This window comes from Gymnoscopelus braueri (genome assembly GCF_963280865.1).
Source record: "Gymnoscopelus braueri genome assembly, chromosome: 6".
Classification (NCBI taxonomy): Eukaryota; Metazoa; Chordata; class Actinopteri; order Myctophiformes; family Myctophidae; genus Gymnoscopelus; species Gymnoscopelus braueri.
In genome coordinates this window covers 35,683,703-35,703,398 of record NC_137607.1, presented here as the reverse complement: position 1 = coordinate 35,703,398, position 19,696 = coordinate 35,683,703, and the positions used below count along the sequence as shown (strand labels likewise).

The window sequence follows — 19,696 nt, the reverse complement described above, 5'->3', positions numbered from 1 at the left end:
TAAGTACTGTACTGTACTGGCGTCCCTATTCTGTGCATGTAATAACGGGCCAACATTCAAAAATAGCAGATATACAAGCTCATTGTGGGCTATTTTCAGCTTCTTTATTTTCTTTTCAGCTTCTTTTTCTTAATTAAAAATCCTGAAGAACATTTTGGGGGATCTGCTGAAAGGTATTGCTGTGTAATGATACATCTTGATTGCTCCTTGTTGTTATCCTCCTATCATTAGAATCAGTAGAAGCAGACTAACCTCTTTGAACAATATATTGACCAGGCTTGCAGTTGATGTGTTTCTGTGCTTTAATACATCCCTCCTTTGTTGGTGATACACAGTAGAATCCCTCTAGTGGTTCAAAAACTGCTGATGAAATCTCTCCACATGTAGAATCACTTGAATGATTTCCTGGTGTTATCAGTTGAAGTCCAATGGATTCACAGCTGGAATAATATTTGAATTAGTTCATGTTAATTTGATGAATTTGCATGATGAAGGTTGGACTTGACTCTTCTGTAAATGACACTTACTCTGTGTGTTGTTGACAAGTTGTAAATGTACCATCTGAATATGTATCACCAGTACAGTCAGCACACACAGTATCTGTAAATGATGTTCCTATAATAAAACAAAACAGAGTCACAACACAAGATACAAGGTCAACATACTTCAATAAATATTCCAGTTCGTATGTGCAAGGGAACATATTACCACATGAACCATAGCGTCCCTCAGTGGTGGTAAAAGTACTCACATTTCTTACTTAAGTAAAACTATCAATACTGCAGTGTAGAAATACTGTTACAAGTAAAAGTATGGAATCCAAAATTTACTTGAGTAAAAGTACAAAAGTATTGGTATCAAAATATACTTTAAGTACCAAAAGTAAAAGTACTCTTTATGCATAATGTCCCATTTCACAAGTTTTCAAATGTATAAAACGTATACAAATCTTTAGAAAATAGCAGATCTACAAGCTCACAATGCGTCGCATCGCGACGCATTGTGAGCTTGTAGATTGGCTATTTTCAAATGGCCGAAATATATATAGGGTTGAGGTGGTTATTGTGTTTTTTTTTTATAATAATCAAAATCTACAAAGTAACTAGTAACTAAAGTTTTCAAATATTTGTAGTAGAGTAAAAGTTATTTGCCTTTGAGATGTAGTGGAGTAGAAGTAAAAGTACTGAAAATTGGAAATACTCAAGTAAAGTAAAAAATAACTCAAAATTGTACTTAAGTACAGTACTTAAGTACTGTACTGTACTGGCGTCCCTATTCTGTGCATGTAATAACGGGCCAACATTCAAAAAAAGCAGATATACAAGCTCATTGTGGGCTATTTTCAGCTTCTTTATTTTCTTTTCAGCTTCTTTTTCTTAATTAAAAATCCTGAAGAACATTTTGGGGGATCTGCTGAAAGGTATTGCTGTGTAATGATACATCTTGATTGCTCCTTGTTGTTATCCTCCTATCATTAGAATCAGTAGAAGCAGACTAACCTCTTTGAACAATATATTGACCAGGCTTGCAGTTGATGTGTTTCTGTGCTTTAATACATCCCTCCTTTGTTGGTGATACACAGTAGAATCCCTCTAGTGGTTCAAAAACTGCATTTGATGTTGTCCTAGCAGGCCTCTTCACTTCCAAACCACCAGGACCTGTCAATTACATTGAGTAGAAGTTACCGATTGTGTATCAGTATGTTGACTGGATTTAAGATTTTCCACTTAGGAGCAACCTTCCTCTAAAACACAGTAAACATGCTGTTTATGTCAGTCTAATGATGGAATACCTTCATAATATGCTTTATGATCAATAGGTTTTACTATCCATGGTATTAACATCAGAACACCTTGGAAAAGCTCAGCAGGTTGTCCAATGCTGTGATTCTCATCATGGGTCCCCAGCAAAATTGCACAAAGAGCAGGGTTCCCCAATCTGGGGTAGTCTATACTTGGCGCATTGGCTGGGGGTCCACGATAACCTGACTTCGCCAAATGGAAGAAGCTTGTGACACACATTTTGTTTCACAGCCTACTTCCATCTGAGACTCCGGTAGCAGAATCGATGCCAGACGGCGTTTCATTTTTTCAAGCTACTCGGCAGGTGATTGGATGATCCCGCCCCTAGTAGCCGCTGATTGGTTCGTACACGCAGAGACCGGGCAGCTTAACTCCCTGAGAGATTCCAGATCAGGGTGTATTGTGAAACTCAATACCGCCCTCATCTGGCTGAGTCAGATTAGGTCCACGATGCCATGCCTCATAAAAATTATACTTTATTACTACTGCTTTGGGTAGCAAAGAAAACAAACAGCATAGCCTCCAAGGCAATTAACAACAGCATTAAGGACTCAACGAGAGTGGCTTCCCCCTCCGCTCACCACAGCTGCGGGCAGCGGGGCAACTCGCTCGGTGTTCAAACTGTTCTTGTTAAGAGGGGACGATCAGCGCAATCAATTCGTAACTTTTTCTGTATTTTATGAAAAAAGGAAAGGTATAATCCCGTTAAGCTACAGATGCCTGTAGTTCCGACCGTCTGGAAAAAAAGTTATCGATGGATGAAACAACCTTTTAAACCAGGTTTTTAGCCAGCCTGCCACTCCATGTTGAATATAAACGCGTGTCCATTACCGGGAAAGCGCATGCACTATTCCATTCTATTTTAATGTATCTATAACATTACGTACTCACCAAGGACTCGCTGGTTGTCAACTGGGCCACGGTAGACCACGACTACAGAGGTAAAAACCCCAACCAGTGCCAGCACCATGAGCCAGGTGTAGAAGCTGCCTCTTCCAGAAGCAGACACTGAAAAAGAGACAAGCAGAAAAGGGCCTTTTGTCACTTCAAAAGATAATCCTATTTGTGTTGCACAACAAAACCCAAACTATGATAAGCTTGATGGATTTCAGCATTCAGCAGAAACACAGTCAAATCATTATACAATTGTGGAAAATAATAAACAGCCGAATAAACAACAGAAGCAAATATACTGGTGTTCCATTTACATTGGTTCAGAGTGATGCCTGTACATCATGTGTTCCTATGTTACAAATTAGAAATAGATATCTGACTTTGAGGGTAGAGGCAAAAAAGGAGAAAGAAAGAGAGAATAGATGATTTTACACTAGAGTTGAAGATCCTTATTTGTGTTACCTATCTCTAAAGTGCAAGATCTTCTATTCCTGTAAAAGGCTGTCCTTGCCTATTCTTGCTTTGACATCGGCATCTGTACCTCTCTGTTTGTTTGCAGGAGTGCTCCGTTTTGAACAAAATGCCTCAAATCATGAACACAGCATGCAATTTCCGTGAAATTTTGCACACACATTCCCACTAGGCCGAGTTTCATCAGCCTCATGGTGGTGCTATAACAGGCCGATTCGTGTTTTTACCTATAACTGCACCGATCTGTGTAAAACTGTATGGCACTCCTTAGAGGCCAAGGAAAAACCTTTGCCCTGCATTTTTCAAATCTTCCTTTTATAGCGCCACCAGGAGGCCGACTTATGTAAAACAATTTTATTTGTATTACTCCTTCAGATTTTATTGAAATTTCACTCAAATCGTCACACATGATCTCTATAGTCATGTGATCAAGACGGATCTGTTTGATTTGTCATAATGTGTCAATCTTAGCCAATCAGCATGGAATATTATTCCATGCAAAAAATCAACACCACGCAAATTGGTACACATTATCTCATGGTCATGGGATCAGGACTGGTATGTCCTAATTTTCTTATTCCAAAAATGCTGGCCCACAATAACCTACCTGACCTGGCGGAGACCTGTGCTACGAGGAGCACTCTTTCTAGTTACATTATGAGTTGCTACAGGGGGTGATTGGGGGGTCAGTCATATCTTGGTTATTACTAGTAACAGAGCATTTTATAGCATTGGGAAATCTGTCCATTTGATGCCGATTGATGCCTTCCAAATCCTAACAGTTTTCTGAAAAACTTATGTTGCTATAGCTAAAATCTAAAATGACAGTGTGTGAGTGTGAAGCAGGGCCTTCCTGAAAAAGGGAATTTGTTTCCAGCAAACCTATCTTGGGTAAATAAAGGTAAAAAACAAATACTTGAGAACAACTAGAGAAAGTGCTCCTTGGAGCACAGGTCTCCGCCAGGACATGTAGATTATTGTGGCCTCCTGGTGGCACCATAATAGGCCAATGTGAAAAGGGTGCCATTTGCACGGCAATCAGACTTTGCATTCATGATTTGAGGCATTTTGTTCCAAAAATGCTGGTGGCGCTTTAACAGGCCAATATCAAAAGGGTGGCATTGGTTCCTCAACATAGTTTGAATGTGCGTGCAAAGTTTGACCGCAATCGGACGCTGCGTTCATGATTCGCGGCATTTTGTTAAAAACAAGCCACTACTGCAAACTTTTGATGTGAATCTTCATGATTTGAGGCATTTTGTTCAAAACGGAGTACACAATTTTAGCCAATCAGGATGGAATATGACAAATCTGAAAGACCAGTTTTGTGTAATAACTATAGAGATACTATGTACTAGTGATGTGCGGGTCGGGTTTTTTCATGACCCGCCCCGCCCCAACCCGCGACGGAACGCGACCCGCCTCAACCCGCCCCGCGAACCCATATATAAATCTATGGCTCAACCCGCCCCGCGACCCGCGGTGGGAATATATATATATATTATATAGCGCTCTTTTAAGTACCCAAAGTCCCTTTAAATGTCTACAGTAGCACAACATTGTCATGGGCTGAATAAACAAGCATGTTGGTCAAAATAGGGTTTTTTTTTTTTTTTTTCGTGGAGAGCGGCTGACCCGCTCACCCTCAGCCCGCATAATTTTCTCTGAAATCCTGACTCGACCTACCCGCGCCGCGGGTTGACCCGCGGGTCCCGCGGGTTACGGGTCGACCCGCTCATCACTACTATGTACCGAATTGCAATTGAAAACTTTGGGGCAGAGGTTCTGCTCTGGCATCCAGGGAGTGTGTGTGCACAGTTTCGCTTCGGTCAAGCCAACGGTGGCGGAGATTAGCTGTTCACAGACGGACACACGGACAGACGGACAGGGGGCAAAACATACTCTCCGGAGACAATAACGTCTCATATTGTTGAGAAACGTGTCAGTATCATGGTCAGTATTATGGTCAGTATCATGTCAGTATCATGGTCAGTATCAGATCAGTATCATGTCATTATCATGACAATATCATGACAATATCATGGTCAGCATGATATTAGTATAATGGTAAGTATCATGTCAGTATCATGGTCAGTATCATGTACCAACAAGGTCGACTAATGGTTACACTAGTCAAAAAGCCCACACACACACACACACACACACACACACACACACACACACACACACACACACACACACACACACACACACACACACACACACACACACACACACACACACACACACCTGTATTCCTATTGGCTGGGCTTTAAACAGCCATAACTCCAGTGCCCAGCATACTAAACTTCCCAAACTTAGTAAGTGCTCTTAGACGGCCAATAGGGACAGGCATGCTTAAAGGGATATTTCACTTTCAAATAAACTTTTGGTCATTTTATCGTCTCCTCAGGCCTTTGTGAGCCCCCCAGACAGTTTTTAAGTTGCTCGATTCAGTATTTAGACATTTGATATTCATTTTATCAGACCCTTCCTATACAAACCCATTGTAACTTCAAACTCCATTTTAACCATGTTAGATTCATCAAAAACACCCGTCCTTGGTTCTGGTAACTCACCCTGCCCCCCTAATACGCGAGGGGGACGTGTTTTTTCAATTAATTTTTTCATTTATTTTAAATATTTTTTGGGGAAAATTAAAATTAAAATTAAAAATTAAAAAATTAAAAAATTAAATAAAAATAATGAAAAACAATAATCGGAAAAACACGGCCCCCTCACGCATTAGGAGGGCAGGGTGAGTCACCAGAACCAAGGACGGGTGTTTTCGACGAATCTAACATGGTTAAATAGAGTTTGAAGTTACAATGGGTTTGTATAGGAAGGGGGCGTGTCTGATAAAATGAATATCAAATATCTAAATACTGAATCGAGCAACCTAAAAACTGTCTGGGGGGCTCACAAAGGCCTGAGTAGATGATAAAATGACCAAAAGTTTTTTTGAAAGTGAAATATCCCTTTAAGCTTCGCCCCTCTGTGTTCCTGTTGAGAAGCCTTGAAATGAATGGACAGGGATTTAACATTGTTCCTCTAGTTCATATAGCTTAATGAAATTAACGCATCAAAGGCACCACTCACTTCACACTGTGTGACTTTTTTGTTAACCAATGGTCACTACCAAACTTTTGATCATGTGTACATTTTTCTTGCAGAATACATTTCTATACAATCATTATATAATCAATACATGTATTGGTAATTTGGCTTTAGGTTAGAAAGTGTGTTTATCAAATGATACATTTAGATTAGATATTGCAGATCAATTATTCAAATACAATTTCAAGGCATGAGTTCTTCTCATTCCATCAGTCAGTACTCACCCAGCTCGTCTTTGCACTCGACAGGTTTGGTGGCGAAGGAGAACCTGCCCTGTCCCACCTGGTTGACAGCGGCCACTCTGAACTCATAGCTGGAGCCCTCCTTCAGGCCGGCGTGTGTGAACGTCTTCTCCAGCAGGGTGCTGTCCGCCCCCACGTGGCTGAAGTGGTCTTTGCCCAGGAGGCGGACCTCCAGGACGTAGCCGGTCACCTCGCACCCGCCGTCGTACTTGGGTGGTCTCCAGGCCACCGTGACGGATTCCTTGGTGATGGCCATAACTTCCAGTTCCTCTGGGCGCTTGGGGACAGCTGGGACGAGGAGGAGGAGAGAGAGAAAGGAAGTGAGGAAGAGTTCTGTTCTTTTCTTTACGCAAAAAGTTAAGCAGATCTATGGCACTCGGTGCCATGCTATGAGCTTGTAGATCTGCTATTTTTTTGAATAGCCAAAGTATAAAATAATGGTTTAAGTGTTACACAGATGCACTCCATTCACATGTTTTTCTCTTGGAAACCGTAAGGGCTAGTTACAACACTTGGAGGAGAGGTTCACAGTCCATTGGCCTACGCAGGAACAAAATTGTGACACCAGCCGGCCTCATAGTGGTGCTATAACTATAACAGACAGCTTTACCTTTTGCCTAAAACTCCTGAACCGTAGGTTGTAGAATCAAAATTGAACCATGAACGCAGGATCCGATCAAAAAACAAATTAGAATTGCATGTTGTGATTCTAATCTTTTGTATTACATTTTGGGGGGTTCAAAATTGGAGTATCTGCATACCGACCGATAGGGGGCCAGCCCAACTAGTTTGCGACGTCAATCAACTTTAAACAGTACTGACCTGGGTCAGATGCACTTGCTCCTTTGGGATGTGCTACACTGAGTGGTGGAGGAGAAGGCTGAGGGCACCTGATGAGAAATGCAAAATGTTATACTAACTATATATATATAAATATACCAATTCAAATGAATGTTTGGTGTAAATACCAAACATGAGTCAGTAACTCAAATCAACATGTTTTGTCTCTATCAGACCACTTCACATTCACCTCACGTAAACAATCAAATTTAAAAACAACATTCCTGTCAAAATAATGAAGGAAATCCTGGGTAACTAATTCAAATTTGTAAGAATTAGAAACGGAAAGAGGATACTTGAGAATGATACATGATACTTATAGTCAGGGGATATTAGCAGAATATTTTCCAATCTTGGAATAAATTCCTTACCAAAAAAAATCTTCGCCAATGTGTCTAGTAACACATCTCACAAAGACTGAAATGCAGTCCCCCTAGGAGTATTTTTGACATTTATTTTATTTTAAAAACGGCCCAATCTCAATGGGCTTTTTACACAAAAAGTATACCTGGAAAAGGATGGCTATGGCCGTTTTTAGCCCAAGGAGTGGTTTTGGTGCAAAACAAATGCTTGCAATGGATTCAGAAAAAACACCCTAGTTTGACCCCTCACATGCTACTTAAAACAGAATTAAATTTTGTTTTGTTTTTTCATTGATTTTTTTTTAACCAAGGTTATGGTGGGTACCCCAACTTTAAGGAGCTGTCAAAATTTCTCCTAGGGGGACTGCATTTCAGTCTTTGTGAGATGTGTTACTAGACACCTTTACAAACACATTGGTGAAGATTTTTTTTGGTAAGGAATTTATTCCAAGATTTTTTTAATATCCCCTGACTATTAAAGTATAATGGCCTGAAAAGGTGCATTCTCTTGTACTAATACAACGTTTAGCCTAAACATGAATTTAAATATGCATTACTTACAGATCATCAAGAAGATACTCCTCATATTCCTTAAGACCTTGGTAGAAAATTTCTTTGGCCTTTCTTGAGTTCAGGAGTTCATAGAGTGCCCTCATCATCTCCTGAATGTTGGCCTTATTTCTCACATTATCATAGCCCTCTTTGTTGATGACATTCTTCTCAAGAAGCATATCCAGGATGTTATTGACCTTTTTCACGTTCTCTATCAGCTTACGTCGGTGTTGATCAATAAAGTGTTTCGCTGGAGCTAAGTGGAATGAACATTGAGTTGTGGGTGAGACTGTGTGGGCAAAAAGTATTTAAACACGTTTCTGAACATTCTATGTGTGAGAGGTAGGACCCTAGGACCTGGGAGCCTAGAGCAGGTAGTGGCAGTATAGTATAGGGCATAGAGCACCGAAGTCTGACGTAATTTACTCATCCTACCTGGGTTGCGGTTTATTTCCCCCATTCAGAATTCCCATAGACTTGTTTAATATCACGTCAAATAAGAACTGTGTTCCAAAAATAAACAAATGACCCCGGCGGTTTGACTCATATGGATATGAAGCATCAACTGACGGTGAGAAAACGCTAATGTTACTGTGGCCAAATTAGTTACATTTTCGCCAGAAATAGACTCAAATATGAGTGACTGACTATCATAAACGATACAGCGACACATCCCTGACAATATCGCCGGGACAGTTTGTTTATTTTTGGACCACAATTCTTATATGAGACGATTCTAAGATGACCCAATGTTATTCTCCATAGAGAAATTACTTCCGCAACCCAGGGGATGAACGAGTGACAGTGATAGTACTCTATAGCAGTGGTGGCCATTTTGTGGTGCCACAGATGGAAAACCCATAGAGATTTCGGAAAATATTTATATAAATTATGTTAAGCCTGGAACCAAGCCATCCAGGCTCCTAGTGAATCATGACCATAAAACATTTAATAATGTGTCAAAAAAATATTTGAAAAGGGCATTTATTAAATATAATATATAGGAGTGGGACAAAATATCGATATTGTGATGTGTCGCAATACTTCCCCTCACGATAACTATATTGATACACAATCGGCAAATATCAATATTTTACTACACCATGCATTTGGCTGCCATAACCTATTATATTTGTCATTATTTTATTTTCACTCCTATTTATTTTATTTTGCTAAAAAGGTCTGGAAGTTACGTTCTGACGACTTCCGGCCGTCGCCTTATATGGTAGTGTGCCGGTTGAGAGCTCACTATCTCAAAGTGAGTTTCGCTTCCGTGAAGACGGATGTGTTTGTATTTGTTTGTAAGCACCTCGCTGGCAAGGTTTGTTTTATTGTTTTGAAGGTCAACATTTGTGTTTTATGTTAGGTTTCATTATGAGTTTAATTGATCGATTTGTTTTTGTTTCAGGTTTGTTAGTTAGTTGTTCTTTTGGGTTTCCTGGACGCATTCCCTTCACTGCAATATGTAGCCAGTGAGGCAAATTTCATTGCAAGTGTATTTTCTTTCATTATGTTGTCATGGCAGTTGGGAGGTCTGTACTGTCTCTTTAACTTCTGCTTGTTTGTCCATTAGGTTGGAGCTGCACTCTGCTTGTGGGGGGGTGTGTCCTGGCAATTACCTGGCTGTCTTCCATCCTGCAATTACCTGGCTGGCTACTTATACCTGGCTGTGATTGCACTCAGTGCTCAGTGATATTTTCCAGCTAGTGCACTGGTGCAGCTAGTACTAGGTCAGTTCTGCTGCTCGCTTAGCTTTAAGACCAGATTCTTTCTTGACCACTAGTAACTCCTGATCTCTTCCACAGTCCAACCTGGACAGAAGACCGCAGATCTATAAGGAGGACTGTCTTTGCTCCATGCTACTTTGGACCCCCTGCTTAATCTCCTTTGTGGTGAAAACCTACCTACGTTATTACTCGGCTCTTGGAGCCTGTACCTTCGTTCTTTTGAATTAAAGACTCTTTAGTTTACTTAAATTAAGTCTCCTTTGTTTGTGTTCTGCATCTGGGTTCTCTCACTGTCTGCCTTGACATATGTTTTGTATGCGTTACATGTTATGTTTATTCTGATCGTTGTTTATTTTTGTGTCTTTTGTACCAGTTTTGATGTTGGTCTGTGTGCCGTAAGTGTGCTTAATAAACCATCAATCAATGAGAAAACATCTGACTTTGTTTGTGAAAGGGAGTGACAATGCATGTGCTCTATGGATTCCCCCGGTTGCCACAGACTAGAGTGCAGTACTTCATGTCGCCTGTCCTGTCTGTGGTGGCGATATTGAGATAAATGAGGGTAAACTAATAAGTTTGCATAAAACAAATTGGTGATATTTACTAAGCACTGTCAGGTTTACATAAAACAAGTTGCTACTCACTGCTAAGAAAGAAGTTTTCCCCTGTTAATTTTATTTGCACACAATATTTTAGTGAGGGGTTATTTTGTATCCTTTCTTGTTTGCATTCAGTGTTTTACTGTTAGGAGGAAGCACTATGAATGCATATTTTTGTCCATTGTACTAGGCCAGTTCGTTATGCACAAAAATGTAATACGATTTTGGGATTAATGCATAATTCCAGATTTTTGACTTTAATGGGTTTTTTTTCTTCTTCAGTTACAGATATCGGGATATAATTGTTGATAAAAATATATATAATATATCGAGTATCGCAGATATCGTGTATCATGATATTATCGTTATCGAGGGCCAAATATTGCCACAGGTATCGTGAGCATTCCGTATCGTCCCACCCCATCCATCTTCAACCGCCGGAGTCGGGTTCCGGTCCCACCCCTAATAGTATATAATATAATTCAATATTCAAACATTTGTTGACCCAGAATCAAATGTTTTATGGTCATAATTCACCAGGAAAGAAGGGAAGTCTGCACGCCTTTAGCTCCCAGTAGAAAATGATTTAATAGTTTCAGCCTGAAACTATTAAATCATTTTCATCATGTAAATCATGTACGTATTGTTGTCCAGCACCCGATAAGTTGTTTTGGGATGTGCGTGCTTACCTCTGGACTCTTAATTCACCAGGAGCCTGGATGGCTTGTCTTCCAGGCTTAAAATTATATATATATATATATATAAAATATGTTTTTCTCTGAAAGCTCTATGGGGGAAATGAATGGGTTTTCTATCTGTGGCACTACAAAATGTCCGCCACTGCTGTGCCCTATAAGGGAAGGGGCGATCCCGTGGGATCAAACTACTTACCGTAATCAGAGGCGGCCATAGCTGAGTGGTCAGTGAGCACGCCTGGGCAGCCAGAGGCCCTGGTTGTCACAGGTTCAATTCCAGGCCAGCGATGTGTCCCTGAGCAAGACTCTTAACCACTAATTGCTCTCGAGTGCCACACGATGGCTGCTCACTGCTCCTAGTTGTTATAGGATAGGTAAATGCAGAGGACAATTTTCACGTATGACGGAACATCCAGGGCTTACAGTCTGGATTACAGTCCAGGGCCATAGGGATATTTTTGTGCGAATCAATCTAAAAGCACTACATTTGTCCCAGATGTAACCCAGGGCATGCTCTAATGCTCTAATGATTTAGCAAATTAGAAATGTTACACTTTACTATGTTTCCCTAAACATAAGTATTCTGAACATTGTACAAGCTCGCAACACGTGTTGTGAGCTTGTAGATCGGCTATTTTCGCTGTGCAACATGCTTCCATTGAAGACAACATGCTGGCTTCTATGGAAGCCACGACTGAAATCAGTCGTGGCGACTGAGAACTTTAATCCATGCAGTTATCTGTGCTATCTCTGTTGCCCGGGTAACAAGAGAGGGAGACTGATGACAGTGATGAGCTGGTGGGGACTGAGGTTCATATTCTAGATTATATTTTAACCCCGGCTCCAGTGTTATCTGACAGAGAGAGAGCATAAGCAAACAAACAAAGACAGTTCATGTGAGTTTATGCGGGTGCATGAGTGTGCAGGTGAAAACTTGTAGTGTAATCCATAGAAAGTGAGTCTGCACTCTGTACAACTGTATGTGTCTATGTGTGAATGATTTATGCAATACATTGAATTTTCCTAAACCTTAAATTCTAAACATTCATTACGTAAATTAAATGAATCGCTGTTGCATTCAAAGCTGCTGAAAGGTATAATTCAGACAAGCAGTAGATTTTTGAGATGCAGCAGTTATAAGGCAGACAGGAAGTTTGTGGTTTCCTCACGACCAGCGTTCCTCATGTATTTTGCAGAAGGGGGAAATCACCCCTCAAGGGTCTCTGTCAGAAATATCCGCCCACACCGAAGGAAGCAGTTGGTCTGTCTGTCCTACATATTAAAGTTAAGCTGCTAGTTGCAGCTTAAGGCACACTGTTATTATTGTGGGATCGCTAAAGCGATCACACTAATGTTATTGCCACTATTTATTGTGGGATCGCTAAAGCGATCACACTACTGTTATCTTCAACACCGTTATTATATACTTCCCCCCGTTTTTTGACGGCTAACTAGTCCTTCATACTTTTAGCTACAAACTCCGTTCCAACTCTTCAACGTTCGGCCTACTCAGGACATGTCGGCTACCATTTGAATTTTTGAAATAATTTGTACTTTTAGAGATATTTCACTTTTTACTTCTAAAAAACTCCCATTCATTTCAATGGAGAAATTCATACTTTTAGATAGAAACTCCGTTCCAACTCTATAACGTTCAGCCTACTTAGGACATATTGGCTACCATTAGATTTTTTTTGAAATAATTTGTACTTTTAGAGATATTTCACTTTTTAAATAGTAAAAATACTTAAAAGTTGATAAAAAGAGTAAAAATACTTAAAAGTTGTAAAAATTAGTAAAAGCTACTTTAAAGTAAATAAAGTGACTAAAAATACTTTAAAGTAAATACCTTGAGTAAAAATACTTAAGAGTACTTATATTGAGTAAAAATACTTAAAAGTACTCAAAATGAGTAAAAATACTTAAAAGTTGAAAAAAATAGTAAAAATACTTAAAAGTTGAAAAAAATAGTAAAAATACTTAAAAGTTGATAAAAAGAGTAAAAATACTTAAAAGTTGTAAAAATTAGTAAAAGCTACTTTAAAGTAAATAAAATGACTAAAAATACTTTAAAGTAAGTACCTTGATTAAAAATACTTAAGAGTACTTATACTGAGTAAAAATACTTAAAAGTACTCAACATGAGTAAAAATACTTAAAAGTTGAAAAAAATAGTAAAAATACTTAAAAGTTGTAAAAATTTGTAAAAAATACTTTAAAGTAAATAAAGTGACTAAAAATAATTTAAAGTAAATACCCTTTAGAACCTTTCAAACCTTTAGAACCTCTTAAACCTTTAGAACCTTTCAAACCTTTCAAACCTTTCAAACCTTTAGAACCTTTCAAACCTTTAGAACCTTTCAAACCTTTAGAACCTCTTAAACCTTTCAAACCTTTAGAACCTCTTAAACCTTTCAAACCTTTAGAACCTCTTAAACCTTTCAAACCTTTGAAACCTTTAGAACCTTTCAAAACTTTAGAACCTTTAAAACCTTTAAAACCTTTAAAACCTTTAAACCTTTCAAACCTTTAACTCTAACACTATCAATACTCAATACCATCAACATTCTTAGCGATCCCACACTGTTTCTTCAGGAACAGTACCTTCTAGTTTATTTATTTATTCCGCCCGTTTTTTGACGGCTAACTAGTCCTTCATACTTTTAGCTACAAACTCCGTTCCAACTCTTCAACGTTCGGCCTACTCAGGACATATCGGCTACCATTTGAATTTTTGAAATCATTTGTACTTTTAGAGATATTTCACTTTTTACTTCTAAAAAACTCCCATTCATTTCAATGGAGAAATTCATACTTTTAGCTAGAAACTCCGTTCCAACTCTATAACGTTCAGCCTACTTAGGACATATTGGCTACCATTAGAATTTTTGAAATAAGTGTACTTTTAGAGATATTTCACTTTTTAAATAGTAAAAATACTTAAAAGTTGATAAAAAGAGTAAAAATACTTAAAAGTTGTAAAAATTAGTAAACGCTACTTTAAAGTAAATAAAGTGACAAAAAATAATTTAAAGTAAATACATTGAGTAAAAATACTTAAGAGTACTTATATTGAGTAAAAATACTTAAAAGTACTCAAAATGAGTAAAAATACTTAAAAGTTGAAAAAAATAGTAAAAATACTTAAAAGTTGATAAAAAGAGTAAGAATACTTAAAAGTTGTAAAAATTTGTAAAAAATACTTTAAAGTAAATAAAGTGACTAAAAATAATTTAAAGTAAATACATTGAGTAAAAATACTTAAGAGTACTTATATTGAGTAAAAATACTTAAAAGTTGATAAAAAGAGTAAAAATACTTAAAAGTTGTAAAAAATTAGTAAAAAATACTTTAAAGTAAATAAAGTGACTAAAAATAATTTAAAGTAAATACATTGAGTAACAATACTTAAGAGTACTTAAATTGAGTAAACATACCCAGTAGTACTCAAATGAGTAAAAATACTTATACCTTTCAAACTTTTCAAACCTTTCAAACCTTTCAAACCTTTGGAACCTCTTAAACCTTTAGAACATTTCAAACCTTTCAAACTTTTCAAACCTTTAGAACCTTTCAAACCTTTCAAACCTTTCAAACCTTTCAAACCTTTCAAACCTTTAGAACCTTTCAAACCTTTCAAACCTTTCAAACCTTTAGAACCTTTCAAACCATTCAAACCATTCAAACCTTTAGAACCTTTAGAACCTTTAGAACCTTTCAAACCTTTCAAACCTTTCGAACCTTTAGAACCTTTCAAACCTTTCAAACCTTTCAAACCTTAAACCTTTCGAACCTTTCAAACCCTTCAAACCTTTCAAACCTTTCAAACCTTTCAAACCTATAACACTACTAACACTATCAATACTCAATACCAGCAACATTCTTAGCGATCCCACACTGTTTCTTCAGGAACAGTACCTTCTAGTTATTATTATTATTATCATTATTATTATTTTATTTTATATATTTTTCCCTATGTTCCCCAGGGTTCTATGTTCCCCGCTTAGCAAAGGGGTTAGGGTCTTTCTTTCTTTCTTTTTTAAATTAAGGATCCCCATTAGCTGCTACCATAGCAACCAGCTAGCAGTGGTGGAAAAAGTACTCAAATGTTTTACTTCAGTAAAAGTATCAATACTGCAATGTAGAAGTACTCTCTGTTACAAGTAAAAGTCTGGAATTCAAAATGCACTTGAGTAAAAGTACAAAAGTATTGGTATCAAAATGTATACATTGAGTAAAAATACTTAAGAGTACTTATATTGAGTAAAAATACTTAAAAGTTGATAAAAAGAGTAAAAATACTTAAAAGTTGTAAAAAATTAGTAAAAAATACTTTAAAGTAAATAAAGTGACTAAAAATAATTTAAAGTAAATACATTGAGTAACAATACTTAAGAGTACTTAAATTGAGTAAACATACCCAGTAGTACTCAAATGAGTAAAAATACTTATACCTTTCAAACTTTTCAAACCTTTCAAACCTTTCAAACCTTTGGAACCTCTTAAACCTTTAGAACATTTCAAACCTTTCAAACTTACATAATGAGTACTTTTACTTTTACTCAAGTACATTTTGAAGTCCGGACTTTAACTTGTAACAGAGTATTTCTACATTGCAGTATTGATACTTTTACTTATTAAGTAAAACAATTGCGTAGCCTACTTTTTCCACCACTGTCTACCATATAGATTGGACAAAATTGCATATTCATAAAAAAGTCTAATCTTTGTCTCTTTGTATTTAAAAGCAAACTCGCCAGTGAAACGGAACGGCCAAGACTGCACGTCAGGAGCTGCGAGCTTGACTGAGTGAAACTGCTCTAGTGTTTCACCACAGCAACTGGCAGCAACTTTCAAGCTAGTGGTTAGCCTAAAGGGTGTTGAGAGAGATTCTCATAACCCTTGGGCCATTGTTGCCATCATATGATTACACTTATTGTGAAAGTGGAAGTCAGTAAAAATCATATATGCACAATCAACCGGGTTTGAATTCTGGGCATTTCAGTTGAAGTTATGTACCTCAGAGAATACACAGGAATGTATAGTTATTTCTACATTTAGTTAAGAACTATTTGGGTCAGTGAAAGTAAATCCATGTCAATTAAACTCTCTCTCTCTCTCTCTCTCTCTCTCTCTCTCTCTCTCTCTCTCTCTCTCTCTCTCTCTCTCTCTCTCGCCCTCTCTCTTTTTCTCACCGCCCCCCCTCCCTCTCTCTCTCTCTCTCGCTGTCTTTCTCACCTCCCCCCTCTCTCTCTCTCTCTCTCTCCCTCACTCACCCCCAAATACAAAAAATAAAATTGCCTGAGATGGCACGGCTCATGTTTCTGATAGGTACGGATCTACTTCATCTAAAAAAAGGACTTAAAAACGTTTACAATTGTATTTTAAAAATCATTGAAAATGGAAAATGGCACGTTTTCGTAGAATGATACATTATCATGTTGCAGTTGTTGTTGTTGTTGTTGTGTGTGTGTGTGTGTGTGTATGTATGTTATAATGTTCTACTAGCAATATTCACAATAATAACAGCCATGGTGGGAGCAAAAAACAAATTGCGCTGAATGTTCCACTTTTAACAACACAAAACTATCCACAAGTTTCCTAGGGCGTTGTGGGCATCACTTCCTGTCGATTTGATCCCTGATACCTGATCAAATCGACAGGATGTGATGCCCACAAAGCCCTAGGAAACTTGTGGAAAGGTGTGGCTGTTAACCAATGCAGACCGGGAACGCATCTGTGTGTCATTTTTAGATTTCTTTGGCTATTCAAAAATAGCAGATCTACAAGCTCATTGCGCGGCACGCGCTATGAGCTTGTAGATCTGCTATTTTTGAAAAACTACAAATGTCTTCAAAATCCTAACACTTTTCTGAAAAACGTTGCTAACGTACGTGGTTTTCACACCTTTTTCATGTCAAGGGCCCCCAAAATTATATGTATTTGGCCACGGACCCCCATCTCAAAATATGTTGTTCCAGGGACCCCAGAAGCAAAGATTTTAGTTAAAAATGTATATATATATATATATATATACAAAGAATTGCACAAATTTTCACAATTTTTCAAATAAATAGCATGATGTACAAGCTCATAGCGCGGCACTCGGTGCCGCGCTATGAGCTTGTAGATCTGCTATTTTTGAATAGCCAAAGAAATCTTAAAATGACACATGATGTGTTCCCGGTTTGAATGGGTGGCCTACCTTGAAATGTCAGCAGGTATCACAGGAGGTGACTTCTGTCTGCTACGTTGTCCAGAGTCATGAGAATATCCTTGTCCATGGACACCAGCAGCAATGTCTCCTTCAGGGTGGAAAATAAAATGTTGCAGGTCACTTGATGAATGGACACAAATCTAGATGAATGAACTTAGGTGAGACCAATTATGTGAAAGGCACAGGCATAAGAGTCTGTGTAACAAAAACTTTTTTTATGTCTCTAACCTCGGAGGGTTGCTTTCTCAGGAAGACAGCCTGGCCTGGGGAACTGACAGTATATGCAGGAACCTGCCCCTCCTCCATAGTGGGGGAAGGGTCAGGCCCAGGTGCACACCTCAATAGCATAGTGGTACACAGTAAGTCACAACATTTACTTTAATACTGTACTTGAAGGTTTTCATTTGTATTGTTTTTGCATGGATTTCACACATCTCAAATAGAAACATGGTACTTTTGACTCCTCTATATTTCTAGGAAGGGACTCATCAAAAATATTATGAATTAACCACTTAGGTCCTGTTTCAAATCAAGTGAAAATAGCAGATCTACAAGCTCACAACACGTCGCACCGTGACACATTGTGAGCTTGTATATCGGCTGTAGAAAATCCCCTCCTTAAATCCTCTGTGTGCGTGTCAGATCAAATGAATATCAAATATCTTAATACTGAATCAAGCAACTTAAAAACTGTCTGGGGTGTTCACAAAAGCCAGAGTAGGCGTTAAAATGACCTCCAAACATGTTTGAAAGTGAAATATCCCTTTAAATCTAAATCGCAGTGTGAGTATGACTCTCACCCACACTCACTCCAGAGGGCCACATTGCATGTACCGTCGGGCAGACACCCCTTATCTCAGTATTTTAACCTTTTTCATAAATTAATGGCCTACTTCGCCATTCTATGTCACACAAAAGTAGCAAAAATAGCCGATCTACAAGCTCAAAACGTGTCGCAGTGCGACGCGTTTTGAGCTTGTACATCTCCGATAAGGGGCCGCATTAAGTGAAGGTGGGGGCCGCATGTGGCCCCCAGGCCGCCAGTTTCCCATGTATGACGTAGGCAGAACCTTTGTTAAACACACTATGTAACACACCGAGTGCCGCTCTATGAGCTTGTAGTCTGCTATTTTTGAAAAACTACAAATGTCTTCAAAATCCTAACAGTTTTCCGAAAAACTTTGCTAATATTCGTGGTTTTCAAACCTTTTTCATGTCAAGGGCCCCCAAAATTATATGTATTTGGCCACGGACCCCCATCTCAAAATATGTTGTTCCAGGGACCCCAGAAGCAAAGATTTTAGTTAAAAATGTATATATATATATATATATACAAAGATTTGCACACATTTTCACCATTTTTCAAATAAATAGCATGATGTACAAGCTCACTTTGAGCTTGTAGATCTGCTATTTTTGAATAGCCAAAGAAATCTTAAAATGACACATGATGTGTTCCCGGTTTGAATGGGTGGCCTACCTTGAAATGTCAGCAGGTATCACAGGAGGTGACTTCTGTCTGCTACGTTGTCCAGAGTCATGAGAATATCCTTGGCCATGGACACCAGCAGCAATGTCTCCTTCAGGGTGGAAAATAAAATGTTGCAGGTCACTTGATGAATGGACAAAAATCTAGATGAATGAACTTAGGTGAGACCAATTATGTGAAACGCACAGGCATGGAGTCTGTGTAACAAATTATGTGAAATGCACAGGCATAAGAGTCTGTCTAACAAAAACTGTTTTTATGTCTCTAACCTCGGAGGGTTGCTTTCTCAGGAAGACAGCCTGGCCTGGGGAACTGACAGTATATGCAGGAACCTGCCCCTCCTCCATAGTGGGGGAAGGGTCAGGCCCAGGTGCACACCTCAATAGGGCTGGCAAAGTTCGCTTGGGTGGGGGAGTGATTTGGGGGGCGTGGCCAAGATTCACCATGTTGGTTGGGTCACTACCAGTCTACAGACCCATCCAACAGGGTACACTACTATATAGCTAGTACACACATCCAAAGAATTACATCAACAATGTTAAAAGCCAACTGCAAAAACAAACTTTCAAATGTATAAAATGTATAATCATTTGAAAATAGCAGATCTACAAGCTCAAAATGCTTCTAGATCGGCTATTTTCAAATGGCCGAAATGTATATAGGAGAAATTGTGGGCTCACCTATCAGGT

At 38.5% G+C, this 19,696-nt stretch overlaps 1 long non-coding RNA gene across 1 annotated transcript in view; it reads right to left on the bottom strand.

The window, feature by feature from the left end:
- The window catches only part of LOC308087745, a 37,560-nt gene extending 19,857 nt beyond the window's left edge, over nucleotides 1-17,703 (bottom strand). The window contains exon 1 of the long non-coding RNA XR_013933362.1: nucleotides 17,507-17,703. This is a non-coding gene — a long non-coding RNA (uncharacterized lncRNA). The remainder of the gene's footprint in view (nucleotides 1-17,506) is intronic.
- Between the last annotated feature and the right edge of the window lie 1,993 nt (nucleotides 17,704-19,696).